Raw genomic sequence first — 18,155 nt, forward strand, 5'->3', positions numbered from 1 at the left:
GCTAATGAATATTTACTCTCATATTTAAAATGTGATTAAAATGAGGTAAAGCCGAAGTCTTACCTGTTTGAACTATGTTCCTATATTTCATTTTCAGCTGCTTCCACGAGCGTTTTTCACCCGCAGGATTGCACCTAAATGAAATGGATTATAGGTTCAATACCATTCCACCAGTTTTCAATATTATACTTATTAAATATGAGCATGGGTGTGTATTTAAGGCCTGTGTGTAGTATGTGCTAAAAATTGTAATTTCCCCACTGGGAATTAATAAAAATTATTATGTAAATTAAATATGAAATGAAAAAAACTATATTGGAACTTACGCGTTGACCCGAGCATCAATTTTCTCCCACGCTGTTTCTCTCTCTTTTAGTTGCAGCAGCTGTGTTGCTCTTTTTACGAATGATAGGTTCATAGTTGCTGTACGCTTGCATGAGAATTTGGAATTCCACTGGGGTAAAGTATGCTGAACGATTTTTACTGGTTGTTGCCATGGTGAATCATAGTATCATGGCTCCATTCATGCTGCCTTTTATTGTGGTGGTGCACGCGCCTAACTCTGTGTGAACCTACTCCGAGATGATTGAACCAACTCAAATCAGCTGTTCTGGAACCGAAAACTCAGAGTTTCCCATCTCAGGGTAAATCAGGGTAACTAATAGGGTGGCAGTAGTCCGTAGAGACTTGGGTTGGGAACCGGAGGGTCGCTGGTTCAAGGGTCGCTGGTTCAAGTCCCAGTACGGACCAAAGTACAGAGTGTGGATTGGTAGCTGGAGAGATGGGCGCTGGTCCAGCACTGGCAGCCCACTCTCCATTTGTGCATGAACAGGTCCTGAACATGTGTGTGTGTATTTCAGGCCTGTGTGTAGTGATTTCTAACGGAGTGTAAATTATAATTTCCCCATTGGGGATCAATAAACAGTATAAATAAAACTTTTAAATCAACTCAGAGATCAGGGTTAGACTCAGAGTTTGTTAAACCTCCTTCCTGAAACGGGCCCCTGGTCTATAAGAGGACTGTTGTAACATAACACACACCGTAGGAGACAGTGTTCTGCAGCCCTGGCTGTCAACACCTGTGTCTCACAAACATAAAAAAGTAACCAGCCAAGACAAGACAATCTGATCTCATCACATGCACAATTACATAAAACGGTTACTCCGAAAGTGTCCGTGTTTGATACAGTTGATGTAAACAACATATTCTGTTTTGATATTCTGAATAAGGCCTTTTCCCAAATTTAGCATTTTCCGATTAAGACGTGTGATATGCCGGTATTTTTCCTGTTAACAGAAGCATTGTTTGGACATGTATACAGCGCATTCAGAATATGTGTCTCAATCAGGGTTTTTCCGCAGTTTTTGATATATAGTTTATGGCCTCTTGCCTGTTAAGGGCTTACAGTCAGCTCTGTGACCAACTAGCCAACAGTTTGCAGGAATATTGTGCGCATGTAAACATCTCAGAATCATCATTAGAATCTACTTAACTGTTCACTTTAACGTACAACTTTCCCCCACATCATGCATTTACTGTACTTTCAGCCATCACTACATTTAAGCTGGTTGCATGAACAATACACATTTTCCCATTTTCCAGTTGACCTTCACGCTGGCATGCTGTTGCTATAATCGGTGCAGATTGGGAGCCTGTCTCTTTAAATTTTGTGAAACAAATAAGGTCTTAAAAAGGACCACACTGTAGTAGTTGTTTTGCACAGTTAGCCCAGTAAATGTTGTGTGCTCAAAACTTATATTACCGACGACAATCAACAAAATCATATATTCCTAATATAGGAATATTATACGCTAGGGCTTAAACGTATTTGCACTTGTAAGTGAACATTTGTACTCAATGCAGTTCTGCTGAATGATATGGCACAGTGGATACATCTTTTATTTTAAGACGATGCAGCAATTGTTCTCCACAGGCTTCTGTCAGCAGCTGCAGGGTAATATTAGTTTGTCTGCAAGCTGATGCATCTCAGTAGTGAACTGAAATGTTACAGTCTCTGTTAGAGTGTGCTAAGGTTTATGACACCACTGTTTGTGTTGGTTTGTTAGCTCCTTGATCGATGTAGAGCTTAGGTAGGAGAGTGTACACTTTGGTGTGATGTCTTCTGTTTGTTCAGCCTGTCAGACAGTGCAGTCTCTGCCTCATGCGTGGACTGTCAGAGCTGTTGTTACAGCGTGGCTCTGTAGATCTGTAGAGACATCCAAGTACCTGTGAGTCCCTCTGCCTCGCTGTCCTCACACTTGTGACAAACTGTGTGTCAAACAGTAATATGAGTCACAGCTACTGTACTGTCCCGGTATAGTACACTGTATAGCAAAGGTTATATTCAGGGTGAAGGTTTTCTCCCATGATCAGATTGTGTGTGTGTGTATGTATATAGGAGCACATGTATAGAGGCTGAGGACAAAGCGATGAAATATAAAATCAACCAGATTAAAGGCTTAACGGGAGACACAATAACAGTGTTTGATAACCAGTAACTCATCTGTCGCACAGCGTGCGGCGGCCCTTCTTCAAACTGAGGTTAAAGGGACAACGATCAGTAGAGACAGCACTTTGGGACTACAGGGCTCCAGACTGCGACCAAATGGTTGCATATTGCAAACATTTTTTGAGACATTGCTTTTTTACAAATACTCGCACGTGCGACCTGCAAATTTGACAACAGGACATGTTAAGATGGAGGGAGTTTACATGGCTTAGATTTAGCAAAAAACACCAGCACCACAAACTTTATCTACTGCACTAGATGTGTTATGAAACAGCACATGGCAGTTTCTGTATTTATTGCCAAAGAATGTATCAGTAACACAGTTAAAATGGGGAAAAATTGCGTTGCAGGTCGATTTAAAGTGTGCGCCCCTTAATTTGATGCCTGTGCCCCTAAAATGTTAGGGGCTAGCAGAATGATGGGTTCTGCTAACTGCTGCCCAGTGTGTTTCTTCTCTACATTGCTATTATTCCACTGAATGTGATATTTTGTTCTTCCACTGCCTCAAGAAATCACCCAGAGACATAAAGCTATTAGCTTAGACAGTGTTAGCTTAATGAAGCCAGTGCATAATTACTTCATCTCCTGCGCATAAAGAGTGTCAATATGTGCACAAACAATACCGTACAAACACACTGGAGGCATAGAAAAACACAAGACTTTACCACATTACACATATCCGTAATGTTTTAGAAATGGCTTGTGTGTTATTGCGCTCAATTCCTCACCTGAAAATAGCAACCGCTACTCCATTAGGTTGCTTGGCAATGTCTTTTCAAGATTGCCGGTCAAAAAGGTCAACATATTTTTGTCCCTCACCATTCTCTTCCTTTTTTAGAGTGGTTATAAAAGCACAGAGGAGTACTATCAGATGACACGCAAAGGAAGTAAATGTACAATATGTGCCAAGCAAGAGACCATGCTCCTTTTTTGGGTCATTGACACCAAGAATAGGAAAATTGTGTGTTTCGGCCACCTGTCCTGTGCACCTGCCGACATTGAATGTAGGTTTACAGAGGAAATAACAGAGGTCTGACGGCACCAGTGTGTTTTAAATGTACTAGTCTGGTGGTTTCAGCCAAACAGTATAGGGCTATATATGTCAGGGAACACTCATGGTGAGTTTTGGCTTGGAAATAATATAAATAGGGCAGTAGTTGCTCAGTCCGTGGGGACTTAGCTCAGGAACCAGGGGATCGCTGGTTCAAGTCCCCATATGGAGCAAGTATGGAGTGCAGACTGGCAGCTGGAGAAGGTGCCAGTACACTTCCTTGGCATTGTGAAGGTGTCCTCAAGCAAGGCACCAAACCCCCAAACCCCCAAACCGGTCCAGGGACGCGGTATAAACGCTGCCCCTTTGCTACTCCCTTAAAAACGCATGTGTGTGCCCGTGTGTACAAAATTAAGGATTCCCAAAAGAAGCATTTCAAATACCAAGTGCCTTGTGTACATTGTGTGGAATGACAAATTATGAAAGTTTAGAAAATGTTTTTTAGATTATTTTTGGAGCTTTTCCCTTTATTTAAAAGTGGATAGATATGAAAGGGGGAGAGACATGGGGGATGACACACAGCAAAGGGCAGCAGGTCGGATTCAAACCCTACACCGCTGCAGGACTCAGCCTACATGGGGCGAACGCTCCTACTGGGTAAGCTAGAGGCCATCACGAAAGTTTAGAAAATGTTAACTAAGTTTGAACTTTCTACATCAATCAAACACCTGGGTAAGCACACAGATGTGATCTGGCACCAAGATAAGAAGAGACTGGCCCAAATATGGCTGTCATAGTGCCAGAGTGTTAACCTGAGCCATTCTGGGCTGAGAATGGGTTTCAGTTAGTAGCACTCACACTATAGGAGCTTGCGTCAGAACCTGGAATTGGATTTGTGCACTTTGGCTGATTCTTGATTAGTCTGGCATGGAGTCTTGCTGGATTTATGAGTCGCAATTTCAGTTGTTTTGTAAAAAAAAATATGACCTATTTTTCTGTATATGTGTGATGTTTTGGAGGCCATTGTTTAAAATTCCTTCCTATATCACATGTTTAATTTGTGACAAGTATTTTGCTGAGTCTAGTTTGCTAGCTCAATTTCTTTATCTATCGAAACATGACATTATTAATGATGAAGATGCCATTTGCTCCTCTCTCTTAGCAGAAAATGACAATAATTAATAAAAAATGTCTCTACGTCCTAAATGAACAGTGGTGCAGGTATGTTGAGAAAATAAAGAAATCGGTATAGACAACATTAAAATAAGATGTACGAAATTGCTGATGTTCACTTCAAGTTGTGCGTATTAGAGTTGTTGAGAACCTTTAATACTTTAGTCAAAGCCGTTCGATTTTAAGGCTGACATTTTCATATAAATGTAACCAATCGTCTAATCTACAGGATTTAGAAAGATTATTTTGACTTATTTCAGAAAGCCACCCTTAAAAAACCCTGGTACTATTAAAATGCAACCTTCCATTTGCCCAATTCATTTTCATTTGATTGTAGAGAAAACGCAATCATACTTCAAATTCAAGTGCCAAATCCCAATTTCCAAGGTTGTTTGCCACAGTTTGAAAATAAATTTTTAACAGAGCTTTTGAAATGTTAAATTAGTACTGTAACAATGTTGACGCGAAGGCTCAATTAGCTGAATTAGAATGGCTACTTTAAACGGGCTTAGTTTTTCTGGTTAGTTTTCCTCTGCAGCCGTGTCCTGCTGCAGACATGTCTGGGATGATGTTGGGAGTTACTGAGAACCAGGAGAGGACAAAAACGTCTCAATGATGTCATTTGATTAGAGCCAATCTCTTCCAATGCAGAATACAAATGGTGATAAAGGTGCCCTTGCCCTGAGAAGCTCAGCATGGCTGTGTTATCTCAGGAGACTGATGCTCTTGACATTTTAACCAATGGGCCTATATCACGAAAAAGACAAACAAGGGCAACTCTCACACATGAGCACCACTCTGAGTACTTCTTCCACCACTGCATACTGTACACGCGGAGTGTGTGTGCTAGTTGCAGAGAGTACATGTCAAAAGGATTTCACACATTTAATGAACCGTGTACTTGTGGATGATTTTGTCTTTGGCTGGTAAACCACATGTCAATCCTCAGACAAAACTCCTAAAGAATGAAGCTTCCTCTTTGCTCTTGGGAAGATCAATGGTTTGTTTTCCCGCAGACCTTTGTCTGAGGAGGCAACAGAGATGGAATTGAATTAATCTCTTTCTAATGCAATTCTCCTTGCATGCTGGGGATAGTCTCTAAACGCGCTGCCTGCAAATCTCTGTGCTGCGTCACCGTGAATCAATCAGGGGGGGAGTGGGAAGCCGACAGCTCCTCTTCACATGCTGACCTGCCTATAGCATCAGTCAGCTGGGTGGTGAAAACATTCAGACACACAATGTCCCGCTGTGTCTTTACGTGTTCTGGCAAAGGTAGTGTGCGGATATCCACAACATAGCAACACACACCTCCACTCTCTGCCTTTGTCATAGTCTCAGAGAAACATGGACAGAGAGAACAGAGCTGCTAAAAAGCACAGCTGGCCTCGTGCATCAGACATCAGACATACACAGAGGCTAAGATCACTCAGCAGAGACAGGTGAACAACGTAAAGATGAATGTTTATTATACATCCGACCAGGCAATCTAATTGGTCGACTAGACGTTTAGAACATCCTCAAATCAGCATGACAGCACACCCAGAGTTAGAGCACACCATGTTTGAGCACATCATGTTCATATGGGAGGTGTGGCGGCTTATGGCCTGGAGGTAAAATGGTTGCACCACAACATTGGCAGTTCAATCCCAGGTTGTCCAGCCACATGTGAAAGTGTCCCTGGGCAAGGCACTGTACCCCAAGTTGCTCCCCGGATGATGCATGTATAGCTGTCCACTGCTCCTAATACCTATGATGGGTTAAATGCAGAAATAGAACTGTGTGTAAGTGACGATCAAGGAATAAAGTTAAAAATATTACTCTGCCATTTCCATGTCAACATTACAGAGTTGAATTACCATTTTTTGAAATATTTGTGTTCAAGGAAATAAATCAGGAACCACAGTGGAACACACAGAGGCTCTCCAACATATTTATATAAAGTAATTCAGATTTACCACGCTCTGGAATTAACTGTTACTGGAAATGTTTGGATCACAGCTGTGCCGGTGACACGGCACTACGTTAACAGCTGCTACATGTGAAGTCTTTTTTTTCCAGCAGATATCTTATGCTGGGTCACAAATTGCACGCTTCTGTCCATTTTGAGTACAGTTGCATTCACAGGGCCAAATGTAGCCCTTGGAGTACCCGGATGCTGCACTCACAGCGGTCAACATGTTGATTGTTGAACGCCCGGGAGCTTCTCACACTCAGCGGTCGGCATCTTTGTCACGGAGTGGAAGCTACGGGACCGCCAATGTCGGTGTGTCGCTGAGCTGCTGGATAGATGAAGTCAATTGACGTGGCCAGCTGATGAGAACAGCTGATAACATAAATGACAGCCACCGGACAGGACAGCAAGGAATAATGAGTGAGCACGGGTGAGGAGTGAGTGCAGAGGCGTGAGAAATAAAACTGCAGGCCTAAGCATGCGGAAGTATAGCCTTCCTGACTGGTCTAGTAGCCGTGACGACTGGGTGCCCTTTGTCTTCACCCTTGAATTCACGCCAAAGCCAACATATGGAGAGATCAGGTGAAAATAGAAACTTCAATTACTGAGGCTCTTTAATTAGTAAAGGCAGCCGGAGGTAGAGCGGTAATGCTCTGCCAGGCGGCTGGTCTAATTGATGAAAGGGGCTGATTAACAGCAGTCCTACAATGTGTAATATCTCATTTGAAGCCTTATGTTTATAGGCACTAATGCTAAATTAATACTGTATATCTTAAATGGAAACTCCTATGGCTGCGTATATGAAAGAAGTAGTGTTAAGCCTTGGGTAGTCTAAATCCACGACGTTCCACTTCCAGGATTGTCCGGTGCCCTCAGATCTCTGCAGGGTAAATCCAGACAGCTAACTGAAGCTTACTTAAATATGCAGCAAAAGTAATGCAACCAGCCATAAAGCACATTTGATCCCGACACTCGCGGTCACTAGGTTTATAGGCTCCGTCACCACAGGTATAATTGCTTGGCATTGCTGATATGTAAGTTAAAGGAGTACATAAAGTTATGCGTTGCTGTAATCATTGCTTCTGTCCATACTGGCCATTAAAAAATCCCCTGTAGAGAAACTACACTATACGAGGTGAGGAAAGAATTCACAGTCCATGTTTGGTGCAGAAACACATTCACTTCAATAGAATAGATGTTTATTACCATTTGCACAGGGCCGTACATTGGATTTTTTGTGTGTTGCTCTTGGAGTCAGCACTGCAAAAAATTATGAAGAGAAACTATTAAAATACAATAAAATATAAATATAAAAAGTGAATAAAATATGAAGTAGAAGAACAACATAAAGAGAAAACAGCTGTAAAATGAATACAGTTGTAATTGCAAAAGTGCACAGGAAACCTACACTGTATATAAAATACTTGTGAACATACAGTAGCTATTATTGCACCTGAGATTTTTCAGTTATTGCACACAGAAAACATAGTTATGATATTATTGTTATTGCTATCAGAAGCTAACATGAGGATATCAGCTGTTGAGTTTGCCAAATCCAGAGTCTTATTTTCATCCTAGAAGACCTACAGTATGTGCTTTGTAGACAATTTAGAAATCTGGTTTTAAAGTTTGTCTTTCTAATGATGGTGTATTCTTTTCTGTGTTGTCGTTTTGTTGTTGTCTTTGTAATTTGACTCCATGACATTGCAAATGAGGGCCGCCCCTCAATGATCTTTCAAGGATGAACAAAGGTTGACTGAATGAATATTTTTTTTGCCAGTGTTGTTACCTGGTAGCAAACACTTAAGTTATGTTTATATATTTGGTGTGTCCTACCAAAACACATTCTGTCACATATCAGCCAGGTCATATGGTCTCACATTTTCCTTGTGTGCTTTTTCCCCTGCCCTGCACTAATTCTCCAGTCGTTCCAGATCCTGCCACTCCCTGCCCTGCAGTAACCCCACGGTGTTTCCAACATTCCCAATTACCTGTCCTCCCCCCACCTCACCTGCTGCCAGCTCCCCATCAGCCCAGTAGCATATACTATATACGCCAGCCCACTTCCATTCATTCCCCATCAGATCATCTATTGTGCCTCTGCCTCAGTGTTGCAGCCGTTTTCTCTGCCTGCCTCTTGGACTTGTGCTCTCTGGCCTGATCCCATATTGGATAAGTTTGCCTCATCTCCCCTGCCTGCCTGCCTGCCTGCCTGCCTGCCTGCCTGCCTGCCCGCCCGCCCGCCCGCCCGCCCGCCCGCCTGCCTGCCTGCCTGCCTGCCTGCCTGCCTGCCTGCCTGCCTGCCTGCCTGCGACTGATGCCTGTTTTTCGACCTCAAGTAAACAACTTACATTTTTTATTTTACTGGTCTGGTCAAAAGAGCTCAAGAGATAGGCATTAAACAGAGTGTCTCTCAGACGGGGGCTAAAGGTCCACAAATTAACATCAGCAACCAAGATTACCGGTTCCTCTGGCATTAGAATGTAAATGAACTGTATTGATATTGCGCTTTTCTAGATTTTTCTAGTCTACTCAAAGCGGTTTTTTTTGTATTTACACATCACACACACATCGATTCACTGTGGCCGAGGCTGCCGTACAAGGTGCCACCTGCACATCAGATAGGCATTCGCACACCGATGGCCGCAGCATCGGGAGCAATTCAGGGTTCAGTGTCTTGCCCAAGACTGTAGGGCCAGGGATCAAACCACCAACCTTCCAATTGGTAGGCGCCCGCTCTACCACCTGAGCCACAGCCTCCCCATGTAGCTTCATGTAGCCCTGTATTGAAACACTGCAGTAGCGTGCCTGGAGCAGACGGCCATATAAAGAAATCTGGCATGGATTGGTTTTTGCTCACAGGGATCACTTTTACATACGTTTACCTCATTTTTTCGAAGCTTGGGCCATATTTAACATTGACATCCGACATTGTAACATTATTCATAAAACGGGTAGCTCAAATCAAACAACCTGATGATAGATGTGATATAATAACCATTTACAACACCTATGACTCAAATTCCTTTGCACAATAAGTATCACTCCGCATCTGATAAAATACCGTGAGACTAACAAACTAATAGCTGTGTTCATGCCACAGAGCTGGTTTAACATCGGCAACTTTCATCGCTTTACCTCGCTGTCGGACAGCCCTTTCCGACGGGGAACTGAAGCAGTTATCTCTGCTCTCTTTAAAGCCACCAGACTCCTTAGACAAAAACAAGTCATTTTACCTCACAGAACAGAGGGGAAAAAAGAGAAAACTGAGAAGAGAAAACAGAACAGGGCCGAACAGAGTCACTAAGTTGTGATATAATTACAACATACCGCGGCTTGTGGCCTGTGTGTGCTGTTGCTTGAATATATGACAAAAAACAAGGAAAAGCAAAATAGGTCCCTCTTAAATCCCTCATTATTTACATCCATTTTCTTGGGAGTTGTCTTCTCTGCTGCCTTTGTTGGCGCAGGGCTATATTTCTTCTCACCTTACAACCACCATTGGTCAATAAGTGCAACCCTGTGAAACCAGGGGCAGGAAAATGTATAAATGGAGATCAACTTGTTAAAACAGTGCTCCATAGATCTAAAGGTTGTCACAAAATGCCACAGCATATCTATAACTCCTTGCATTTTTGTTTTAACCTTTTAAAAGCATTTTAAATCACCTTGTTGTTAGAAGCCTCTATATTAATGCATGTACTTATAATGTAATTCAAAAGGGAAGTGGCATATGAATGAGCTACAGTATTCCCCTGGTCCACTCAATCAGTGTCAGGTCTTCAGCAGCCATTAGCTTACCATCAGCATGACAGTGTTAAATGATAGATTATGGTTTCAGTCCTCATGGCACTTTGATGGTAGATGGATCCATGAAGCTACAAATAGTGACAGATCACTGACAGATTGTTAGCATGCATGTTGCATACATTAGTATTGATGTACACAGAGTCAATATTGTGTACTTTTTCAGCGGTTAGCCAGTGGCACAGCCATTTGGATTTGATTTGTTTAGCACAACCCAACAATGATACATTTAAGAGACATTCAATATAAACGGGCATGCAAAGGAAACCCAAAATCCCTTTAAGGGGCTTGGCATGTTGGATTCCCTACAATTATTCAACAGAACATACCAAGAGAAAAATAAAAGACACATCGTCTATTAATAAGGACCAAGAAGTCCTCCAAACCATATGACTATATGGGTCGTTTGTTCCTATCCTCTAATATGAACCACAGGAGCGTTTCATAAATCTGCATCCATAACGGTGGCAGGAAATACAAGCACATATTTAAACCAGACAACGTCGATCACAGTTTTGAACGTAAAGGTGATTTTAAACATGTCTTTTACGCTGCTTTGCTCCCATCATTACTACCCAGGCCACTAGAGGGCGCCACCACTAGAAACGTAAATATTGGTTCGTAGGTGTGGCCGTTTTTCGGGGGTTGACAGTCTCAAAAGGACAGAAGAAAGAATCATGTGAGGCTATTTATGTATTTTCACAGATTTTGTTTTTTTCAATGATAAACCCAATGATCATGAAACGCGGACAATTCAATACATATTAAGATAAATGGCTGGATACAATCTCAAGTGATAGGACTTGAGGAGTGACATCAATTTAAAATGATCTAGGACCCTAACCGAGACATCTCCCCTGTCTGTTCTCACTCTGCCTCGGTCTCCTCCTCAGGAAGGAGACAGCAGCGTCCCAGTTAAAGGTGTTCAAAGGTGATATTCAACCCAGAAATTAGAGTAAGTGATGCTTAAGGTGCAACTGTCCTTTAAATACTAACTGCAGCTCAGCCGTATATCCAATCAGTTTCAAAACGTGACATTAATGTGAATGTATGACGTACTTACAATGATTAAAAATTGCAGTTGTGCCCTTGTATTTCTGTGCAGATGCTATAAATTATGCCAAAGTTCCTTCTACACTGCTTTTACTTGTGCAATGGCAAACCTGCACCTTTGTGGATAACATCCACAGCTAAAGGTGGAGTCACACTTTAAAGGCGCTTTCATCTTTTGCCAGACACAATTAATTTTTAATGAATAAAAATGGAAGAGAAAAAAAAAAAAAAACTTATGAGAAAACATCTATTCTGCTGCTAAATTATCCTCGCTCCAAATGTCCTCAAACGCAGCATAAAAGAAAACTGCTCTTGTAACTTTCTCCACATTAGACCCGACAATGACAACAACGGAGTAGGAAATAACCCCCAAAAAATATTCATATATATTCATACGAGGGGGAGGGGGTAAAGAAGAAGAAATATTTCTCTGCATCTGTGTTTTTGCTGATGGAATGGCTCCCAGGGCCAGGTGAAATATTACAGCTGTCAGTATTTTTGACAGAGCCTTTATTCTGGTCGCTGCTGTTTGATGGAGGACTCCAGCGAGTTTGACACCCTGCTAAATGTCTGCGCCTCGCTGCCACTCTGGAAGCAGTGATAATGGCACACTGGTGTTTGGCAACACAAGCTTCGGCATCACCCCGGTGCCCAGACATTATATTTCTGAGCCAAGGGGTGCAGGGACAGAGCCATTATTAGCCCTATGGGACCGTGGTTGGTGTTTGGTGGTTATTTTGGTCATTGCATCCAGTCTGTGGATAGGCGGCGCTGGGTGGTTACATTTTATTCTGTACAGTATTGCAAGTATATTGGAGCTTTGGTTTATTGCACTGCTGGAACCTTCCACTGCCAGTCTTATTACACATCATGCAGCCTGGGTGATGGACTTCTGTACTGTATATCCTCCATATAGTTGCCCAGTGGTGTTTAGTATGGAAGCAAATAAGAGACATAAGTACTTGAATTCTACCAGCCACTGAATACTTAAAATTGAAATATTTGACTTTGAAAACCATGTATTGAAAATTATGTGTTCTGAATTCACCTCTTTAAAAAAATAAAATTTCCTGATTTGCAATTTCAAAAACTGAATTTGAATATAATTTTTTTTTCCAATGGTCATGAATTCAGATCCAAAAATTTAAGTTTCAGAATTTAAAAAAAATAAATAAATAGATTCAGGTTGCTCAAATTCGATTGGACAGATTCAGATCCACAAAGTTGAAAAAATTTGAAAAATCAAACTCAAAGATGACCGACGGGTCTCTTGTAAGTTGTCCAGTTTTCAACTTCAGTTTTTGGATCTGAATTTGTGACCACTGAAATTGCAATCAAGACATTTTGTATTTTAATTTCAATGAGGTTAACTCAAACCACATGCATTCAGATACATGTTTTCAAAGTAAAATATTTCAACATTAACTATTCATTGGCTGTTAAAATTAAAATACTTATGTCTCTTATTTGCTTCCAAAGTTTGGCTTACACTTTGTCTTTGCCCTTCTGCCTATAGCATGTGTATAGGTATATTGTATCTTTTCTAAACATTTACAGTATTATATTCCAAAGATTACAACTGGGTAGATAGTGTTTTATCTTCTTTGCTGTATCACTTGGCAGCACAACAGCAATGCAGAGAGACATTTAGCCAAAGCTCATCGCAAGTGGTTTGGAGCAGAGACAGTCCATCATCACAGGGGGCATCACCACCAGAGATCTCACTATTAGAGCAAAGGACACATTTAATACTGTGCCAAGGAGACACAATTTATCATGGTGTGATTTCAGAGCCACCAAAGGGAGCAACACAAGCAAACTGGGACAGATGGTAATGGCTTGGAAACGCCAGCAAAGAGTGGACTGTTCTGTGCTTTTGGGTGCATTTGCTCCTGGAGTAAACAAAATAAAGGGACACAATTTCATTTAAATTTACATTTTTCAGATCTTATCAAATTATCTAATAGATAATTAGACAGCAGATGAAAATTCATTGAAATTCCGACAATGAGAAATGGCAAGAAGTATTCAGATCCTCTACTGAAGTAAATGCATCGATACTGGTATCATAGATTTGTGACAAATACTGCATTACAGCTAAAAAAGGTTTCATAATATAAAAAATAATTGGATTATTAACATAGGCAGGTTTTAATGTTACCTGAGGCCTGGGGTTTGTTTCAGAAAGCAGGTTTAGTGAAAACTCTGAGATGAGGGAAACTCTGGGTTTTCGGTTTCAGAAAGGGAGGTTAATCAAACCTGAGAGAGAGGGGGAACTCCAGCCCATTTCAGAAAGAGAGGGAACTTAACCTCAGAGTCCGTTACTATGGTAACTGAGCCTATGAACCTAACCTGGTCGGGAGCAGGTTTTCTTCTCTCAGTCTCCTCCCTCTGACACAGCGCTCTTTCATTTCCTCATTCATTCATTCAGTCTGTATCAGGCGCATTTTAGTGCAGTTTGTTATCTGCATGAATAAAAAAAACAGGGTCAGTTTATTAACTGTTTTAGGCAGACTATAAAACGTTTTTTTTTAAAAACATGGCATTTCCTTTTGTCGACGATCCCGTTGATGAAGAAGCTGTATTACTTCTGCTTTACCTCGCAGGGTATTATATGCCAGGAGATGATATTGAAACCCCAACATTTTAATTTCCAAATAACTATCTGTTTGAGCGGTATTGTTTTTCTTCACAGTCCATCAGATATGTACATAACCTTATCGGTCTTCATATCACTAACATCCCGCATCGTGGACATGCTCTACATCCCAGCAGATTATTTGTGTTACATTATGTTTTATTTGCAAACGCCAGTTTTCTTTATAACATTGGTGATGCGGAGCATATTAGTTAAAGCCACTGTAGCAAAGCGCCGTCAGAAGAGTGCGACTTGCTCTGAAACGTATTTTAAACGTTTTTGTAGTGTTTCCTGGACACAAACCAATGAGAGCCATTAAAAAGGAGTTCCACACGATTGCAGGAGAATGATGTAAACCCTTTGAAATAAGATTATGAATTATAATTCTGTTAATGATGGTGCTGCAGTCTCAGAATGGGATTAGTAGGCCTACTTTTTCGTCCACAGTATTGCACCTAAATGAAATAGATTATATATGTTCAATACCATTTCACCAGTAATATATACTTATGATTAAATAGGACATTAATACACTATATTGGAACTAATGCATTTACTCTAGCAGCTATTTTCTCCCACACAAATTCTCTCTTTTGCAGCAGCCACTGTTTTTTTTTTTACTAAATACATGTTCAAACTCGCTGTTTGTGCGCATGAGTATTTCTGCTGACCAGTTTGTTTGTGGTTGTTACCATGGTGAATCGTAGTATCATGGCTCCATTCATGCTGCCTTTTTACTGTGGTGGTGCACGCGCGTGAATCCACTCTGAGTTGATTGAACCAACAAAAACGTTACTTTCCATAGGGGGTAACTAAAGTAACGGATTACTTTTTTTAAGAAGTAACGAGTAACGAGCAAACACTACTTTTTAAAAGTAACTTCCCCAACACTGCTGAAATAAATCCGGGGAATGGTGATCTTGATTCGTAGTACAGGCCTCTGGTGAAGATGGAGCTAATGGTTATGTGACGAGTTACAGCAATAACACAATCTTTTTAAATAATAATGAATCATTCATTCAAAATGTTGTTCAAATGTGGTACACAATGACATATTCACACTGTAATGACCGGTTAGAAATTTCACATGTGGACACATTGCAGTTATATGACATCACTCACCCATTATGCTAACTGGGTTGGAATTAATCTGAATAAATTACATGCTAGTTTTGAATTCATTTTGACTCCTTTAAAAAGGTGACAGCCCTATTCCTGAAACTCTTTTTTTTAGATTTACAGTTAGGTTAGTTTTGTTATTTCATCCCGTTTCCAATATAATTTGTTGCAATAACTTTTTAGAAATAAGTACAACCCTGAAAGAACACTTCTTTAGATTCAAGAAAAATTTCACCTTATTTTAGAAATTCCTAAAACCAGTCGAAGAAATGAAAACGTTGTCAAACTTGTTGTGTTGTCTTCCCGTCAACCTTGAAAAAAACACTTTTTTTTCCAATGTTTTTCACACCTTTTTTTTCACAGTTTTTTTGCTTTTTCCAATGTTTTAAATTGTATAATTTTTATTCTACACATTTTCAGCCTATGGTCATGAAGGCTGGGTCATGACCAAAAGAACGAGATCCAGGGTACAAGCGGCTGAAATGGGTTTCCTCAGGAGGGTGGCTGGCGTCTCCCTTAGAGATAGGGTGAGAAGCTCAGTCATCCGTGAGGAGCTCGGAGTAGAGCCGCTGCCCCTTCGCGTCGAAAGGAGCCAGTTGAGGTGGTTCGGGCATCTGGTAAGGATGCCCCCTGGGCGCCTCGCTAGGGAGGTGTTCCAGGCACGTCCAGCTGGGAGGAGGCCTCGGGGAAGACCCAGGACTAGGTGGAGGGATTATATCTCCAACCTGGCCTGGGAACGCCTCGGGATCCCCCAGTCGGAGCTGGTTAATGTTGCTCGGGAAAGGGAAGTTTGGGGTCCCCTGCTGGAGCTGCTCCCCCCGCGACCCGACACCGGATAAGCGGATGAAGATGGAGAGACATTTTCAGCGCTTATTTCTACGTCCCATATTTTATGATATAAAACAAAAATTGAAAACTGGTCAATTTGACCCGACGTCAACACAAGGGTTAGGAAAACGAGACTTTCAGAGCTTTGCAGTGAATGCAGGATGTAAAATGTGAATCTACAAATTAACACTTGTCAGATAAATGTAGTGGAGTAAAAAGTATATTTATCTGCGACACGTGGAAGTAGAAAGTAGCGTACACCCAAGTAAAGTGCAAGTACCTCAAAGTACAGTTATTTAGTAAATGTACTTAGCTGGCCTACTTTTCACCACTTGTCTGACCAACGCTTTTATTTTCCTTCCATTATTTTCCCTCCATTTCCCATCAGAAATATTTATTCTGACCAAAATCCCACAATACAGCTTTACTGTAAAGTAATTAAGTTCCCCAAAACATTCAAAACACATATTATTCAACATTTAATGCAATGCAAGTGGCAAGATTTTGGACAATTTGATGCTGAGTATGCACTTGAACACACCCTTAAAAAGCTGCAGTATTTTGTCCAGTCTGTAAGCACAGAGGGAAATCTTCACTGCGACAGGAATAGTTTGGATATTTCACTCTTCAGAATGCCAGCCATTCCTTTCCTATCAGTGAGATGGCTTTCATTGTTAATGCATGAGGCTGAAGGGACAATGACTTCCTCTTGCTGCACAGTGAAGCACTTCTGTTCAAAATGGATCCCTTAATTAGAACCTCTGTCTGACAAGTCCTGCTTTTAAAGACAGGGTTTTAAGGAGTGCTTCTTTCCACAAGGCCAAAGCTTAACACACTGCATTTAGTGTCTGCACACTAAACCGCTGCACTCTGCCATGCAAATGTACATTTCACACTCCATGCAGAAGACACAATGAATAAAACCTATAACAAATTTTTTTTACACTGCAAAAAAAAAAAAAAAAAAAGCCTGCCTCACTACCCGCTCCAGACTTTGTCGGGATGAGAGCAGACAACAGCCCCGGGGGACAGCGCCTACACATGATCTACGCAAATCCGAGCGGTGCACGGCACCAAGGTATTGTATTCATTTTCAGTTTGCTCTCATCTTTACCATTGCTTTTGTGTAACATTTCAGCACTTTTGTGTTAAAATTGAAACATTTTACATCATCATACTGGTTTAATTTAAAGCACAAACAGTTTAGAGTCAGTGAGATCAGTTTTGAATAGTTACTGTAATTGTTTCTTTCTTACTCACAATTTCTGTGTTCCTTTTCCTGGTCCACCATTCAGGAATGTTTGGGGAGGAGCTGCCGAGCGTTTCCTGTGTATTTATGGTGTCATCACTGACATTATTGGACCGAACCAACTGATGGGAGACATAATATTTCATGTGTTTGTTTGATGCGTTTGAGGGTTAATTTGGGGGAGTGACTTAGCTCGTAAAGTGTCCTTTAACTGTGAAGAGGGAGCACAAAGTGAAACTAGCTGTGTGGAGATTTTTGTAATGTGAGAAATGATTTGTAGGCCCTCCTCTGGGAGATAGTGGTGCGGTGCAGGGTAGATTGAGAGTCCTATGAAGGCAGTGGCATTGTGCTACTCATGATCATAGACATATATAAACTGCACCAACAGATCCCGTGTCTCTGGACGGAGACCAGTGAAGGATATTAGAAGTCACTTTTCCGGTGCTGGCTGAGCGTTACTGAGCAGCCTCCAACTGAGCTTGAAGACGTAGATGTGACGTGAGCAACCTGTCTGAAAGTTGGGAGTCTTCTGGTAGCTGTGCCGAGAGAAATCTCAATCATTCCCAATCTTACAGAGACGGAGAGCGTAGGTATATGTAAGGAGATAACATAGACACAGGCTAGTTAACATTAGTAATTAAACTTAAACAGCTAATGTAAATCGAAACTGATGTAAAGTTATTCGCTGTCAAAGTGGCGGCAAAATGAATGGCAGTCAATGGAATGGTAACAGGAGGTGATGGCTTGGTAGCATCAAAATGGCGCCATAGGAGCTACGCGTTCCGGGGAGAGGCTTACCCCCTTGCTCACGATGAGGAGAGAAGCTGTGCTTATAC

General features: G+C 41.3%; 1 protein-coding gene across 1 annotated transcript in view; it reads right to left on the minus strand.

Moving 5' to 3' along the window:
- The window catches only part of dpp10 (dipeptidyl peptidase like 10), a 191,279-nt gene extending 173,919 nt beyond the window's left edge, over positions 1-17,360 (minus strand). The window contains exon 1 of the mRNA XM_028591519.1: positions 17,331-17,360. The gene's annotated coding sequence lies outside the window, so the exon portion shown is untranslated. The remainder of the gene's footprint in view (positions 1-17,330) is intronic.
- Between the last annotated feature and the right edge of the window lie 795 nt (positions 17,361-18,155).

This window comes from Perca flavescens, chromosome 11 (genome assembly GCF_004354835.1).
Source record: "Perca flavescens isolate YP-PL-M2 chromosome 11, PFLA_1.0, whole genome shotgun sequence".
Classification (NCBI taxonomy): Eukaryota; Metazoa; Chordata; class Actinopteri; order Perciformes; family Percidae; genus Perca; species Perca flavescens.